A 17,493-nucleotide genomic window follows, 5' to 3' on the forward strand; every position below is an offset into this window, starting at 1 on the left:
TTGGTTGTTAATTATCTTGTACTTTCACCCCCTCTCTTCTCTCATGACCCAATTCAATCCGTTCCATTGGATAATTGTTTCCTTGATTGTTGTTCGCCTCGTCTTCTGGGTAGTCCCATGGTATTATGAATGAGCCCGGTTCTTCATTGTTGGTTCCTGTGTAACAACCCAAAATTTAAGACCAAAAATTTCATTCTTAATTATTTTGATTATAAAAATTGTAATCTAAAGACATTGATAGTGCCATCCCATATCATAATCAAACAAATATGTCAATTCTCAAAACATGTTATAAAAAGATAATATCAGAGTACAAATCCCAGAGATCTCGTCATGCGGAAATATCATAGTGTGATGTGATGCGATCATGCCGACTCCATTCCTCTAGAAGAAGAAGAAGTACTTGAAACCGAAACTGAAAACCGTAAGAATGAAGCTTAGTGAGTTCCCCCACCATACGACATAATCACATTCTGCTAGGCATATCTGGGTGCTCGACCTACTATGTCACGCATATCTAGGTGCCCGACCCACTAACGTAGGGAAGGTAACTCAACTCACAATCGAAAATCAAATAGTGCTGCTCACGCTATCAGCTGCACCAGACTACTCCACTCCTAAGAACCATGCAATGAAACCCTTAGACTTACCCTCCTTATCAATAGTTGAGAAAAGTCAACTTAGGTCAAAAGTCAATGCCTCGGGTCAATGGTCAACTTTACTTATCATTTTGTCCTCATGTCATGACCTTCCTTGGCTCACGTCGTGAGAGTCAACTCGAATTGGGTTGATACATCGAGTCAACTCGATTCACTCGTATTATGGTTTCAGATCGGGGCAATTGTCCCACTCACGTCGTGAGACTATACTTATCACGTCGTGAGAAATGTTATGTGACATCCACAAAATCACAGCCAGAAAAGACCGGTTTTGTTTATACTTTATTTCAAAATCAGAGTAACCTTTTAAAAAGAGTTGCAAAATTTGTCCCAAAACAAAAGATGATAATATCAGAGTACAAATCCCAGAGATCTCGTCATGCGGAAATATCATAGTGTGATGTGATGCGATCATGCCGACTCCATTCCTCTAGAAGAAGAAGAAGTACTTGAAACCGAAACTGAAAACCGTAAGCATGAAGCTTAGTGAGTTCCCCCACCATACGACATAATCACATTCTGCCAGGCATATCTGGGTGCTCGACCTACTATGTCACGCATATCTAGGTGCCCGACCCACTAACGTAGGGAAGGTAACTCAACTCACAATCGAAAATCAAATAGTGCTGCTCACGCTATCAGCTGCACCAGACTACTCCACTCCTAAGAACCATGCAATGAAACCCTTAGACTTACCCTCCTTATCAATAGTTGAGAAAAGTCAACTTAGGTCAAAAGTCAATGCCTCGGGTCAATGGTCAACTTTACTTATCATTTTGTCCTCATGTCATGACCTTCCTTGGCTCACGTCGTGAGAGTCAACTCGAATTGGGTTGATACATCGAGTCAACTCGATTCACTCGTATTATGGTTTCAGATCGGGGCAATTGTCCCGCTCACGTCGTGAGACTATACTTATCATGTCGTGAGAAATGTTATGTGACATCCACAAAATCACAGCCAGAAAAGACCAGTTTTGTTTATACTTTATTTCAAAATCAGAGTAACCTTTTAAAAAGAGTTGCAAAATTTGTCCCAAAACAAAAGATGATAAAGATTTATCAAAAGAATTTCCATAGAAATGTATTTCATTAAAAAGACTCAGGATGTCATGTTCGATACAGTACATAAGTATAAACAATACAACATAGGCCTTACTACATTATTCCGTATTTACAGGCCTAAAATCCATTAATCTCTCATCCCAAGATATCACATCTATGCTCATGCACCACTACCTGTAATACAAGAAACTGAGTGGGTCAGGCTTGGGAGCCTGGTGAGCACATAGGGTTTTCAACCCACAATAAATAAGGAATCCCCTTAGCAGTAGTGTCCATCCCTATGATAGTCCTTAGACTCGGTCCCTTGTGTTAGATGTCTTAGGGATGTAAAGTGAGGATAACAGGAACGGGTAATCGGGTTTGTTTGGTTTGATAAAGTCGATAAACTTATTTATTGTGGGTTGAAAACCCCATGTGCTCACCAGGCTCCCAAGCTTGACCCACTCAGTTTCTTGTATTACAGGTAGTGGCGCATGAGCATAGATGTGATGTCCTGGGATGAGAGATTAATGGATTTTAGGCATGTAAATACGGAATAATGTAGTAAGGCCTATGTTGTATTGTTTATACTTATGTACTATATCGAACATGACATCGCGAGTCTTTTTAATGAAATACATTTCTATGGAAATGCTTTTGATAAATCTTTATCAAAATTTGTTTTGGGACAAATTCCGCAACTCTTTTTAAAAGGTTACTCTGATTTTGAAATAAAGTATAAACAAAACCGGTCTTTTCTGGCCGTGATTTTGGGGATGTCACAGTTGGTATCAGAGCATTAGTTTAAGCGAACTAGGATTTTTTAGGATTTCTAGACTTAAACTTAGAATGCTAAGCGATGATTGTGAGGTGTAAGCACTAGCCTATTTAACGAATTATGCCTAAAATGCTTTTATGTGCTAAATGCTTTATGCCTGATATGCTGTTAATTGTTCGGATCTATAGTCTGTTGCCGACCGGATCTGGAAACCTTATGTGTTTAGGATTCTAAACGTATGACTACGATATTAGAACTAGCACGTAAACGTTTCGGAGAGATAAGGATGATTTGAACATCAGTCCTAAATAAAGATCTAAATTCAACTTATTCGGTGTATAGATTAAGATGGAAAGGACCCGTAGCAGAAATGTGAATGAAAATGGGAACATAAACCAACCCTTAGTGATTGAACAAATACCGGTTGTGGTAGCCGCTACTGAGCCAATAACGATGGCCGGAGTGCAAGCGATGATCCATGCGATGTTGGATTGTCAAATGGAGGAAACCAGACTTTTTCTCCAACAAAATCGAGAGGAAGCAACTATTCAGATCGAACAGCCCGAGTTGAACGAAGGGCAGACTGAGGAGGGAAACTACAGTGGGACTGTTGGTCAAGCCAACCCACCAATAGTTCAACAAAAAAACCAAGGTGATGAAGTCGAGAGGAATGGATGCAAGTACAAGGATTTTCTGACTTGCAAGCCATCAAATTTCACGGGAAAGGAAGATCCGATCGGGGTCATGGATTGGATCTCGGAGATGGAGTTAGCATTCATGACGTGCGGTTGCAGAGGAAAACTACAGACAACGTTTGTAGTGCGTCAATTTTGAGGAGGCGTTGTACGTTGGTGGAATACCTTGGGGAAGACTTTAAGCCCCAACGAGACCCTACAACTGACATGGGCAGAATTTCTGGTGCAATTCAAATGAAAGTACTGCTCAGCTCAAAACCTGCTCGAGCTAGAGAATCGATTTCTAACTTTGAAGAAGGGAAGAATGTCAATCGATGAATACACAAACAACTTCACAGAAGAGATGGAGTTTGCCTTGCATCTTGTTCCGGATGAGCTGACAAAAATCGATAAGTAAGCAAAGGGGCTTCCATGGGAGTACGCGGTGCCAGTGCGTCAGGCACCTACTCTGGAGGCAACTATCTGGGCTGCCAAGTCTGTTGAGGACATGATTAAGGGAAGAGCTGCCAGCAAAGTTGAGGTTGGCGAGAAGAGGAAATTTGAAGGGTCTGCTAAACCCAACAAAAAGAAGAGCAAGTTTGGTTCAAAGAAGTTCGGGGGAGGAGAAAATCAATTGAAATGGTGCGAGAAGTGCAAGAAGAAGCACTCAGGAAATTGTAGCGAGGAAGTAACCTGCAACAAGTGTGGGAAAACGGGGCACTATGCAGATGAGTGCGCCATCAGCAAGAGGATGTGCTATGAGTGCCGTGAAGAAGGGCATATTGCTAAGGATTGCCCAAAGAAGAAAGATGCGGAAAGGCCCAACATTCCACCGAAGCCGAAGGCAAGAGCCTTCCAGATGATGCTCAAGGCTGCGAAGGAGGCAGCAGACGTCACTTTAGGTACCTTTCTTGTAAATGGTTTGCCTGCAAATATACTATTTGATTCCGGAGCCAACTACTCCTTTGTGTCACATAAATTTGTTGGGAAATTAGCATTGCCTGTAGAAAAACTTGATAATGCCATGATTGTATAAGTTGCCAGTGGCAAATTCGTACCTGTTAGTAATCGTATTAATGTAACACCCGTTTATTTATTAGTTAAATAAATAAGTTAATGACTGAATAGTAGCCTAAAATAAATAATTATATATGCAGGGTGTTGGGTTCGAGGAGTTAATTGCCACATTTCTATAAGTTGGGGGTTAATAGTGTGTGTTTGGGAACCATTTTATAAATATTTATGAAGACAGGGGCTCCGTGGTAATTACTTGGAATTAATTTAAAAGGAAATGAGGTGGAGGGGTTGATTATGTTGTAATTAAGACTTTGGGGGTTGTTTGGTAATTTATGGGTCGAATTTGAAAAAGGATTTCCGAGGTTAGGGTAGAAAGGGTAAAAGATGGCCTCATTTTGAAAGAATAAGAAAAGGGAGGGACCAAAGGTGTTGTTATGGAGAAAAGTTTGATGGGCTACGGGAGTATAAAACCGATCACACATTAACCCAAACCCTCGCATGAAGGCAGCCGCCATCATCGGAAGACCTCCAGCAGCTACCCTCACCTCTACAAATTCCAGCCGCCAGAGCCAATTCCCCTACGCCGGAAAGTAAGCAAGGCCGTCAGAGGTTGCTGATGTGGATCGTTGCTACCATTCGTCGGGATGTTGCGAATGCTACTCTCGTCTCTTCAGTTTCCGGCGCCGCACCACCCTCTTCTTCCATTGTTCATACGCCGCCACATCCCGTGTCGCCTTGCTGCTGTTGTTGCTGGCTTTCCGATGAGAAGAAGAAGCCAGGAATCGGAGCACCACTGTCACCATCGCTGGTTTGTTTCCTGGTCTTTTCATTGTCGCCGTCATCCTCCTCCATGTTCGAAGTATATATGTATGTGTGGTGGGTGTTCTTTCTGTGGGTTTGTGCATGTTTCAATACGTTTGGTGTGTACTGGTTGGCCGGAAAACCCGAGGAAACCACCATGGCTGCCAACCATGGTGGCTACCGCCACTAGTTCCTTTTCTGCCACCCTTAACCACCGTAAAAGGTGGTTGTGGGTGTGTTTATGGGTGTATGTTCGTGTGAAATTGCTGTTACCGGTGTCGTTGGGGTCGTATGGGTATTTGTGTGGCCGGAGAGTCCACCACCACCATCGTGAGGTGGTGGCTGCCACCATGTGCCGCCATATGTATGTGTTTATCTTAGTGTGTGGGTGTGTGTTTATTTGAGTTTTTAGCATTGTAATTTGTATCAAAAATAGAATAATGGAAAGAAACTCGAAACCACCACCATAGGGTGGTGTCTGCCGCCACCGGCCGCCGTGTCGGGTGACGGTGTGTCTTGCCTCATCAAGTGTGATTCGTTGGGGTGCTTGAAACCCTAATGGGCCTTGTTAGGCTAATGGGCCCAATGTAGCCAAATGGGCTTAGTGAAAACCCTAATGAGTCTAATGGACTCTAATTGACCCAATAAAACCCTAGTGGGCTTAATGACATTCTAGTGGGCCTAGTAGGCCCAATAAAGCCCTAATGGACCTAAAAGCCCAACAAATTGATAAAGGGGCTAATATTAGGTTGGAAAAACAATAATGCAAATAAAACCCTAATTTGTGGAAATTGCTTGGGACACACATGAGAATTAATTATTAAATCTTAAATAATAATTAATAATCATTGGCAAACTAGCGTAAGGCATAATGGACTTAATGGATTAAGTCCTTAATGGGTTAAGAAAGAAACATTGAACCTTAATCATCATTTCATGTGAAAACTCTAATTTGGGATTAGGGGCTTGGAATTGTTGGGACCCACATTTGGGCCATTGGAATGGAATTGTGTGATTAAGCCCAATCACACCATATGACTTATTTAGAAGAATGGACTTAATGGATTAAGTCCTTAAAGGAATAATTCCTTAATGGGTTAAGTAGGAAACTTAACCCTAATCGGAATTTTATATGAAACCCTAACTTCACTTGGGTTTATTGTTGGGCCTTTCTATTGGGCCTTGATGATTGGATTATTAATGGGCCAACCAAGAATAATTATATGGACTAAAATAATTTAATGGGCCTAGGGTAAGTCCCATGTAAGGGGTTGGGCCCAATTTGGAAAATTAGGCTATAAATGGGCTATAGCTTGGGCCTTAATGTTTATATGATATTGGACCATTAGACTATCAAAGGTTAGACTGGACTTTTGGTTGGGCCTTAGAATGAGATCATGTATAGGCCTAGGCCCAATTTGGAAAATTGGGCCATGCGTTGGGCTTTGATTCCTAGTCACTTTTGTAACGCCCGCAGATCCGGGCTAGTCAATTTAGAGGCAATAGGGGTCAAAAATGACTTTTCGACAAAAGATTATTTAGAATGAATAGTCTTAACCAAGTTTTAGAATATGTCACAAGGTTTCCGTACATATAAAGAACGCTGAAATCCGAGTTATAACGAAGAAGTTATGGCCCGCCGAAGTTTTACGGCAAAACCGGCACGGCACCGGAAGACGTAAATAGTGAATTTACGATAGAAGACTTTTTAGCCTTAGCAATCTAAACAAAAGTCGTAGAATATGTTAAACTAAGAGCGTCGATAAAAAGAACGCCCAAATCCGACTTCGTATGAGGAAGTTATGATTTTTCTAAGATTCGGCTTAGTAGTGTACAGCCCGAAACTCGAATTTTAGTTCGAGCGGTTTTTGGCTTACGTGAAATAAATGAGAGTTGAAGATCTCGTTAATAGGAACTCAACGGTAAAAAGACAGACGAAAACGGAGTCCGTATGAAGAAGTTACGAATTCTTCGCGGTCATTTAACAGTCTAAACGCCTCGTACTGTTAAATTTAAGATCGGTCGAGAATTAGCCGACGGAGTCAAAATAAAAGTTGTAGATATTATTTTTACCTACGCGTGGATATAAAGAACGTCAAAAACGAAGGTCGTATGTGAAAGTTACGGATTTTAGAAGTCGGAAGTGTGTTGTGCGAAAATGGGTGATGTGGCACAATCTTGGCCATTGCTTTCTCCCCAAGTCTTGCCACTAGATGGTGACATGTGGCACCAAGTTCAGCCATTTTCACCCTATAAATACCACCTCTCCCACCCCCATTTTCTTCACACCTTTCCCATTCTTTCTTCTCTTTACTCTCTCTCTAGAACCTCTCTCTAGCCCCAAAATCCCCCGAAAAGCCTAGGGAACCTCCCTAGCACAAGGCGGAAGCCCCGGAGTGCTCGACGGCTCCGAGAAGAAGAGCTTTTCGGCTCGTAAACGCTGCTCCAAGCAAAGCATGGTTTTCTATAAAACCCGCTGTAAGTGAGCTACGTCTACGCTATTTTTAATATAGTTTTTATTTAATTATATTAACGTTATTAAGAACATATAATAAATACTTGGGCTATTATTATGGGTTATATAAGTATTTTTTTAACGCTTATATAATAGTAATAATAGCTAGACTATTAATTAGTCTCGGCGAATAATAGACTAAAATCTATTGGTGATAATACTAGGTTTCGTCGAAGGAAATTATTTTAAAGTAAACGAAGCGCTGTCCGAGTACCGAGTCACCACCTTCTCAGGTGAGTGCATAGTCCCTTTCATGAATATGATTTTAATACAAGTATTGATTGAAGTATTAATTATATGTTTATGTGCGAGTTAATTGATGTTGCTTGAAATTCGTGTTAAAGAACATACCTGATTATATTTGATAATTTAGGATAAAGAGTAGACCTAAATTAAATATGAGGAATATTGGGTAGTATATTCTTACGAGTACAAGTGAGTTAAACTCAGAGAATAGAAGTTAGTATATGTCACTTATCCGGGAGTATGGATTAGACATAGTCATTGTCCCTAGTTCGAGAGTATGGATTAGGCATAATCATTCGTCGTTAATCCGAGAGTATGGATTAGCTATTGTCCCTAGTCCGAGAGTATGGATTAGGCATAATCATTCATCTTTAATCCGAGAGTATGGATTAGTCATTCGTCCCTAGTCCGAGAGTATGGATTTGGTAAATTCGTTCATTTCTGATCCGAGAGTATGGAGTAGGTAAAACGACTAATCTTAGGTCCAAGAGTATGGATAGCCTCGTTGCGAGGATCGACGGGGTGGGATAAGAGTTATTTATATATATGTATGGTGAAATTGTATATTTTGTGAATTTTAAACTATATATATGGTATAACATTGTGGGATTGAAATCCCTATGTGCTCACCAGGTTTCCCAACCTGACCCACTCAGTTTATTTATACCACAGGTGTTGATATGAAGTGACATTACACTGAGAGATTTAAAGAGATGTAGACCACTAGTGTGAATAATTGTAAGTTCTGTTTATGCTTATGTTCTTGTATTAACGATGACATCCCAAATGTTTTAAAATGAAATAAATATGTTTCTTCGAAAATGTTTTAATAACGTATTTACCATGTTTTTCTGGGAACAAATTCCGCAACCTTTTTATAAAATGAAGTACTCTGATTTTTATAAAGCATAAACAAAATCGGTCTTTTCTGGCCGTGATTTTGGGAATGTCACAACTTTGGGCCTATGGATTGTACCTTGGGCTTGAATAAGCCAAGCTAGGGGTAATGTAGTAATTACCCAAGGAATATACTTATGGTTATGTATTGGGACCCAACTATTAATTGGGTGTTATTTTGGTGTTGACAGTTCGGGAATCTGTCAGCCAGCAACTGGGGTCGAGTCTGCGGAACTTCAGCAAGTGTGGGATTGTATCTTCGGGACTTCAGCAGTGTGAGGTGAGTTACCTTCCAGTAGCAGTGGGTCTTAGGCCACAATCCCGGCCCACCAATAGGAGATGTATGATAGATGATTTTCTCTGTGATATTCATCTAGGGTTGCTACCACCTGTGTTATGTTTATGTGCCAGTATGATATGATGCTATGTGCTTGTGATAGTAGGGGGAGATAGTCCCCAAGATATCCGGTCGGTAGGGCCGAAGGGGTAGTCATACCCAGCCCTGCTAGATAGATTCTGATATTGTGATACATGTTATGTGGTAGTAGTAGAGGGGAGAAATAGTTCCCCAGAATCCGGTCGAGAGGATCGAAGGGGAGGCCAGCACCCAGATATACTAGGCAGTATCCGGTCGAGAGGACCGAAGGGGAGGCCAGCACCCATATATGCTAGGCAATATCCAGTCGAGAGAGGAGGCCAGCACCCATATATGCTAGGCAGTATCTGGTCGAGAGGATCGAAGGGGAGGCCAGCACCCAGGTATGCTAGGCAACGTCCGGTCGAGAGGACCGAAGGGGTAGGTCGGGCACCCGGATATGCCTGACAATATTTGTATGTTATGTGATTATATGGTACGTGGTATGATGGGGGAACTCACTAAGCTTCTTGCTTACGGTTTTCAGTTTTAGTTTCAGGTACTTTGTGTTTAAAGGAAAGTTGTATTCTTGATCGCAACGAATCACACTATGGTTTTCCGCACATGAGATCTTTGGGATTACACTCTGATATTATTTTATTTCTAACACGTTTGATTATTTCTACTTTGGTTTTGACATGACATGATATTACAGATGTTTTATTACACTGTTGGTTTTATGATGACGTATTTAAAAATGAAATTTTTGGCCTGTATTTTTGGGATGTTACAATTAAGAACGTAGTGATCGATCTAACGGAAATGAATTCCATGAGGAGCTATTACCCATAAAGTTAAATGGTTTCGACATCGTTTTGGGTATGGATTGGCTTAGCGCCAACGATGTCGAGATATTATGCCGTAAGAAGATAGTAAGGGTAAACCCACCCGGAAAGGAATCATTTATGGTGTACGGGGACAAACACAGAGTAAATTCTGGAATTATCTCCCTGATGAAAGCCAGGAAATGTTTGTCCAAAGGATGTGCATCATACTTGGCATTCGTAATTGATGCTAAGAAGGAAAAGAAAGAGGTGCAGAATATACCGGTTGTGTGCGATTATCCAGAAGTCTTTCCCGAAGATCTTCCCGGATTACCACCTGATAGGAAAGTGGAGTTTCGGATAGACTTGTTACCAGGTACAACACCGATAGCAAAAGTACCTTACCGATTAGCACCGACGGAGATGAAGGAACTTATGACACAAATTCAGGAGCTGTTGGACAACGGTTTCATTCGACCTAGTTCATCACCCTGGGGAGCTTCAATGTTATTCGTAAAGAAGAAGGACGGAAGCATGACAATGTGTATAGACTATTAAGAGCTGAACAAGGCAATGGTGAAGAACAAGTATCCATTGCCGAGGATTGACGACCTATTCGATCAGCTGCAAGGTTCGAGCTACTTCTCAAAGATCGATCTTAGGTCGGGATATCATCAACTGAAAGTGAGAGATCAGGATATCGAGAAAACTACATTCAGAACGAGATATGGACACTACGAGTTCTTGGTTTTGTCTTTTGGACTAACCAATGCTCCCGCAACATTCATGGATTTGATGAATAGGGTTTGTAAACCATTCCTCGATAAATCTGTGATAGTGTTCATCAGCGACATTTTGATGTACTCGAAAAGCCAAGAGGAGCATGAGAAGCATCTACGGGAAGTGTTGGAAGTGTTAAAGAAGGAGAAGCTTTACACCAAGTTCTCTAAATGCGAATTTTGGATACGAGAAGTACAGTTCTTGGGTCATGTGGTTAACCCAGAAGGGATAGTGGTTGACCCCGCAAAAATCAAAGCTGTAATGAAGTGGGAACGTCTAAAGAGTCCCATGGAGATTCGAAGCTTTCTAGGATTAGCCGGATATTACCGATGATTTATCCAAGGCTTTTCTTCGATAGCTGCTCCATTGACAGCTTTGACTCACAAAGGAGCTACATATACGTGGAGTGAGAAACACGATGAGGCATTTGAGAAGCTAAAGAAGAAGTTATGTCAAGCACCGATGCTTTCTCTACCTGATGGAGTTGAAGACTTCGCGGTTTACAGTGATGCATCTGGAGTCGAGTTGGGTTGTGTTCTAACCCAAAGAGAAAAGGTGATAGCATATGCATCTCGACAACTGAAAGAGCACGAAAAGAACTACCCCACTTATGTTCGGGAGTTGGCAGCGGTATTATTTGCCTAAAAGATATGGAGGCATTACCTCTACGGCACGAAGTGCAAGCTTTTCACTGATCATAAGAGTCTCCAGTATCTCTTAAAATCAGAAGGAGTTGAACATGAGGCAACGATGTTGGCTAGAACTACTCAAGGACTACGACAATGAGATACTTTACCACCCAGGTAAATCAAATGTTGTTGCTAATGCTCTCAGTCAGAAAGTCAAACTTGAAAGGAAAAGGCCAAGAACGTTGAGAATTGAAGAAGTGATGAGATGAAAATTCTCTTTGATCGATTAGATCATACACAGGTTTATCAGAATCATGCAAACAAAATAACACACAAAAGAATGAACCAACAATGAGCTGAATGATTCAATATATTCACGCCTCAGTAGAGCTCGACAAAGAACTTCCGCTGTAGAGGCTTTTAGGGTTACAATCGATAAAAACAAAAACGTTATGAATGATCGACTTAATAGCTACATACCAAGATGCGTGCAAGCATCTATAAATACTAAAACCCTAAATATTAAATCACGGATTGACAAGCCTAATCCGGATACAAAACTGGGTAAGAAACGAGCCCAAGATGCGACACATTTTAAACCCAACAATCTCCCCCTTTGCGTCAATTGGGGCGAGACCTCACTTCGGCTTACTTGCACCTGCGACACCAGCTTTCTTCACAGTCTTGAACAAGCATGGAATAATGGCCAGAAGTGTTTGATGGAAATGAATATACCTGGTGATCATGTCGTTGAAGTATTTCTTATCACTTTTAGAATTCTGCTTGCATCGATTGATGATTCCCAGAACATGCTCCAAGCAGGAAGTAGTGTAAAGATGTTTGTCAGCCAAAGCGAATAAGCATTTCTGACATTCTGCCCTGGTGAACATGATTGAGTTTTGCTTTGGGTCAATATTCCCCATTTGCATTCTATTCAAATCGCTTGCAGAACCAACTGGAGTGATAGTAGGCTTCTTTCTGAGGACACTTGCAACTTCTTGATCCAACTTGGCAACATCCAAAATGTAGCACACCAACATCCTTTTGAAATGATCTATGATCGGCCCATATTCCATTTCATTGATGAGGAGAATGTTGTGCAGGATTATCCATTCATGAGGATTTAGATTGGGAAGATCAGCTAGAGAGATGGGATGTTCGGTTTTGTCGGACCCCCTTAAGACCTTGAATCTGACATTTGTGAAGTTACCCTCCCGAACGGGTTTGAGGACCCGAACGTTGATAATCTTCTATGCACTCCACGTCTGATACTAAGGTTCAACAGTCCTCAGATAGAAATCGATAAGTTCCCTATCAACCTTCGGGTGAGGATGAGGGACTTCAGCTATGTGGGAGAATGCATGAAAGATAAAAGCCTTTCGGGTCAAGGGCACGTCAAACTGAGAATCAACCGAATTGACCCGGTCCAAGGAGATCACGGGTTCAAGCCAAAGGATGCTAGGGGACTAGATAGCTTCTTTGACAAGATCTTCAAGAGTCCAAGGAGTAAATAGGGTTTTTCGGCTTTCAAGGAGATCATGAGCCTCCTTTATCTTCCTTTCATTAGCTTCGGCCTCCCTAGCAATCCGAGCATTTGTATTAAGCTCCTTCTCCCTGGCTTGTTTGTTCAGAATGTCAGCAATAGTTTCTTTATCCTCACTTCCATCACTGTCATTAAGAACATGTTTACCTTTGTCTTGATCACACAAACCTGATGCAAGAACAGTTGTTGCTTCGGTTGTTCTAGGAGGAACTGATGAAGAGACTGGAAGTGGTTGAGATTGAGCTTTGGAAATAGGAGGAGGTTGAGATTGAGCTGTGCCCTTTGAAGTCTTTTCTCCCCCTTGTTTTGGATGGGCCACCTGCTCAGGAAGCCCCTCAATTCAGCTAAGCAAGGCAATGGAAGGGGAAAGCTTCTCAGCAAGAGTTCGCCTCACCGAGTAGTTGAGAATCGGATCATGGGCTTCAATAATATTGGAGAGGGCTCCGTGGACATCCGATACAAAACTTTTGATCACATCTTTTTTTGACCAAAGAGATTCGACCTCCTTCTCTGCTTGGGAGACTTGATGACTTGTAAGTTGGAGCTCAGATGTTATGCGAGCAAGTTCATCCTTCGAAGAAGATTCTGTTGCAAGGGTTTGCTGGAATTTGAGCAAACGATCTTCAATGGATGACTGAAAAGATTGGTTGTTTTCTTTGAGGGTTTGACGAAGAATGGCAAAGTACTGTTTTTCTGTTTCTAGTGAAGTGGCCAGCTTCTCCATAACCGAACGAACCTTTTTGGCATTAGTTTCGGTTGCCCCCTGCAAAGACTCCAAAAAGATGTTAGCATCTTGAAATAGTTTTTCGACTTCTTCGGTCGCTGCAGCACAAGCCTTTGTAGATTTGTCGATAGCAGCAATAGCGGAGTTGATTGAGGCTTCATGCGCTTTGGTGAAAGTATCCACCATCCCCTTAATGCCAGCTTCCGAGATATGGGACTTTGAGGAAGAGGAGGAAGCGATGAGATTATCAATCTTCTCGTGGAGTTCCTTGATGTGCTTTTTGTTGACATGAGCATCATCATCATCTTCACTTTGAACCTAGTAGGGGCTGTAGTAAATGGAATCGAAGGTCATATCTTTCCCTCCTAGAAATGTCTCGGTTTCAGCTGAGTGAGTGGGAGATAAGGGTGTAGTGGATGGTCCAGTTGAATGAGTAGGTTCGGGCGCTGAAGTTAGTTCGGGTGTAGGTGTATATTCGGGTGCTGAAGTACGATCCCCCGTATCAGATACGTTGGTTCGAAATCCAGTGGTTGTTGTTTTGGTGGCTTCAGAGAAAATGGGTGGTGGTATAGGAATAGAAGTGGGTGGAATGTGAGTAGAGGTAGTTATGGGGGGAATAGAAATAGATGAGGTTATGATAGGAATGGAAATAGATATAGTGATAGGTGGAGAAGAGATAGGTTCGGTGACAACAGGTACCTCATGAATAGGAGAACGGGCAGGAGAGTCGCCTCGAATCGACTCTTCAGATTCTGAACCTTCATCATCTGAATCACTCGAAGAAGAAGCAAGAACAAGTTTACGTTTTGGTTGTGTTTTCTTCTTCTTCGGTGGAGGAGATCGGGCTGCTTTTGTCAACTTTCACTTCTTAGGAGTAGGGCTTTTCACTCCTTTTGCAGCTTTCTTGATTTTCCCCTTATTTGGTTTCTTACCCCTGGTGGCAGGTTTGTCTGCTTCATTAATAGACTGAAGCATCTCAGGTGTCAAATCTCTCGGACCCGAAGGAGGAAACTCCTTGTAGGTTTTGAAGATCCTGCTCTCCTTGGATACACCAGTGTACATGGACTTTGGAATTGAGCCAACAAAAATGAATTTCGAGGGATGAGTCACAATAATCTTGGTGGTATGAAACGCACCAATCGAGGAGAAAGGAGAGTTGGCCACAGTAGGGACATGATATTTGTCCATAGCCCATTTGGTGACGATCGTCCAAAACCTGGTATAAGAGATTTCAGTGTGCCGAGAGGTAGAGCCAAGGCTTTGAATCAACTGTTGCCACAGGACCGAGCCGTAATCAAGGTTGATACCATTGTACAGACCATAAAGAATGGTCATGAGTAATCGGCTGGCCCCGTCAGAACCTGCACTTCGCTCAGATAAACCCTTGAATAGGATCGTGAAAAAGCCGTTCCATTGAGGAGGAAGGCATGACTTCTTGAATTTTGTCACCGTCGTAAGGATTTCTGTGTATCCCATGTTATAAAACATGGAGAAGAGTTGACCCATAGTGATTGAATCAGGGTTAACCCTCGATTCGTCAGGTTCAAACCCTAGAAGCCAGCAAAATTGCTGCTTGGAGATGGAGGATTTTTTTGTCAAGACTGTCGAAGTAGATACGATCAACAGATTTGTCGTAGTGAGCGGTGGAAAAAACTTGTGAGAGACATTCCATTGGTACGATTTCAACCTTAGAGAGTGCGAGAATTAGTGGAGAGTATTTGAGATACTCCACTATACGATACATAAATGCATCATAGGATATTGGGTTGAGATCGATGACCAAGCTTTGCTGTGGTCTGATTGGAAGAATGGTAGATCGGGAAGAGGTTTCATGGACTGAGGAGGAATCCCCCATTGTTGAACACTTCAAAGAAGAAGATGAATAGTAGGAGAAAAACCTTTATGTGCTCTGTGGGTTGCGATGAAGAGGAGAAACATTCGGGGTTGAACCCTTTATATCGGTTATGGAGGAGAGAGAAAAATTCGCCCCCAAATCTTCTCGGAACTCGGAACGGCGCTTCAAGTGATTGAAAACTGATAGTTAGCGTCCCTGATGATTACGGATGAGAGAGAATATTGTTTCCTTTTAGCACGCGTGCCCGTCACATCACTGTAGAAGCCGTTAATCTTCCAGCCGAGTCAGCACCGTATCTTTTAAATAGCTGTCATCAATAAGGAGAAGTAAGGACTGATAAAAATCACACCGTGTCCTTGTTGTGTACATTATTAATAACCAAAGCATCATAAGGGAAAGTAGCTGGTAGAGAACTGAACCAGACTTTTGGAAAATCAAAGATTTTCGTGCATAGAGTGTCAAAGATAAAGAAATAAATCTATATCTACGTGGGAATTTGTGATGTCAATATAGACACAAAAAAATAGATCCCGGGCACGAATCTCTTCCTTCAAAGTTAAGAGAAACTTCAAAGTGTCTGTGTGGTTTCCCGTTGAATTACGATCAAGCACCTGTTAAGAAGTGTTGAAAGGCATCTTTTAACGAGGCTTAGAAGGGTGGCTTTCGCTTCGGTTTAGAATTCCGGATCTTGACATAAGACCGAAACCGAATGAAGTACCTGTGAGACCGATGTGATCTGTTGAACAGGTAGGTGGGATATATTATTTTAGTGACTATATAGGAATCAGAAATCTTAAAAAAAAATAAACTGGATCTCTTTGGGAAGAAATGCCTTGGCTGTAGACAATATCATAAAAGATCACACAAAAATAAAAAGAGATTTCCTTAGGTAACCAGTAAGTTCTTGAATATATAATTCACTGTCAATTCATTTTTGGTGTTGGATATTGGGTTTCACTCAGCACGTAGTAAACGTATCTAAGATCACAAACACAGATGTTGTGTAACCATAAACCTCAGTGGTAAATACCGAGAGTCTCAAGGGTTACGTTGGTGAACCGAAAGTAGATGGAGAATATAAGGAGGTGGCTTAAGGACCGAATGTACCTTCTGCTAGATAATCCTGACAGAGCAGAGAAACTCTTAACTCATATGAGAAGAGTAAGGTAGCTCTAGACCGAGTAGTATAAATTAGCCTGATTTGGAAGAAACTATAGATATAGATCGAATCATTAAGGCCTACTCAAAATCGTAGAGGCTTAAGACAACATGCAGCAACATGCTTTTAGGGACCCTTAACTAGTTCATTTTGAAATTGAATCATACCTGCCTTAGATCCACAGTTGGTTATACATGTATTCGTATCACCTAATAAGAATAAAGAGATACACCAAACAAACCAAACAAACATTCGAGACAGATAAAACTTAGAGAAAGTTTTGAATTTTTGTGGAAAAATAATACTAAAAACAGAAATATAAAATGTTTTTGGATTTTTGAAATTTTCTGAAAAAGAATAAAAACAGAAAGATAAAATATTTTTGAATTTCTGAAATTTTAGAAAAGAGAGGAACAAAACAAAAGTGTACAACCATAAAAAACACCTTTTTGGGATAAGCGAAAACAAGTTTAGTGGGACCGAACCCAAAATAGACCGAGCGTTCGGTTCATTTCACTTTCAACTTTTAGTTTTGAAAAGGTCTTTTTGGTACTGACTCCGATTCTATCATACCAAGGCCTTGCAGGATCTTATTGAAACTTGCTTCGGGAAGGGATTTGGTGAAGAAGTCGGCCAGTTGATCAGTGGTTCGAACAAAGTGAATTTTGACGTTTCCGTCTTCCACATGATCCTTCATAAAGTGATACCTTAGTGCTATATGCTTGGTCTTGGAGTGTTGCACTGGGTTATGACAGATCGTAATTGCACTTTCTGAGTCACAGTATAGTGGGATCTTTTTCATATTGAGTCCATAGTCCCAGAGTTGGATTTGGATCCAAGTCACTTGTGATGTGCAGGAGGCGGCTGCAATGTACTCTGCTTCGGCTGTAGATAGAGAAACACAAGTTTGTTTCTTTGATTGCCAGCTAACTAACTTTCCGTCTAGGAATTGACAGCCTCCTGTGGCACTTTTTCGATCTAGACCGCATCCGCC

Source organism: Lactuca saligna, chromosome 8 (assembly GCF_052625555.1).
Source record: "Lactuca saligna cultivar CGN05327 chromosome 8, ASM5262555v1, whole genome shotgun sequence".
NCBI lineage: Eukaryota > Viridiplantae > Streptophyta > Magnoliopsida > Asterales > Asteraceae > Lactuca > Lactuca saligna.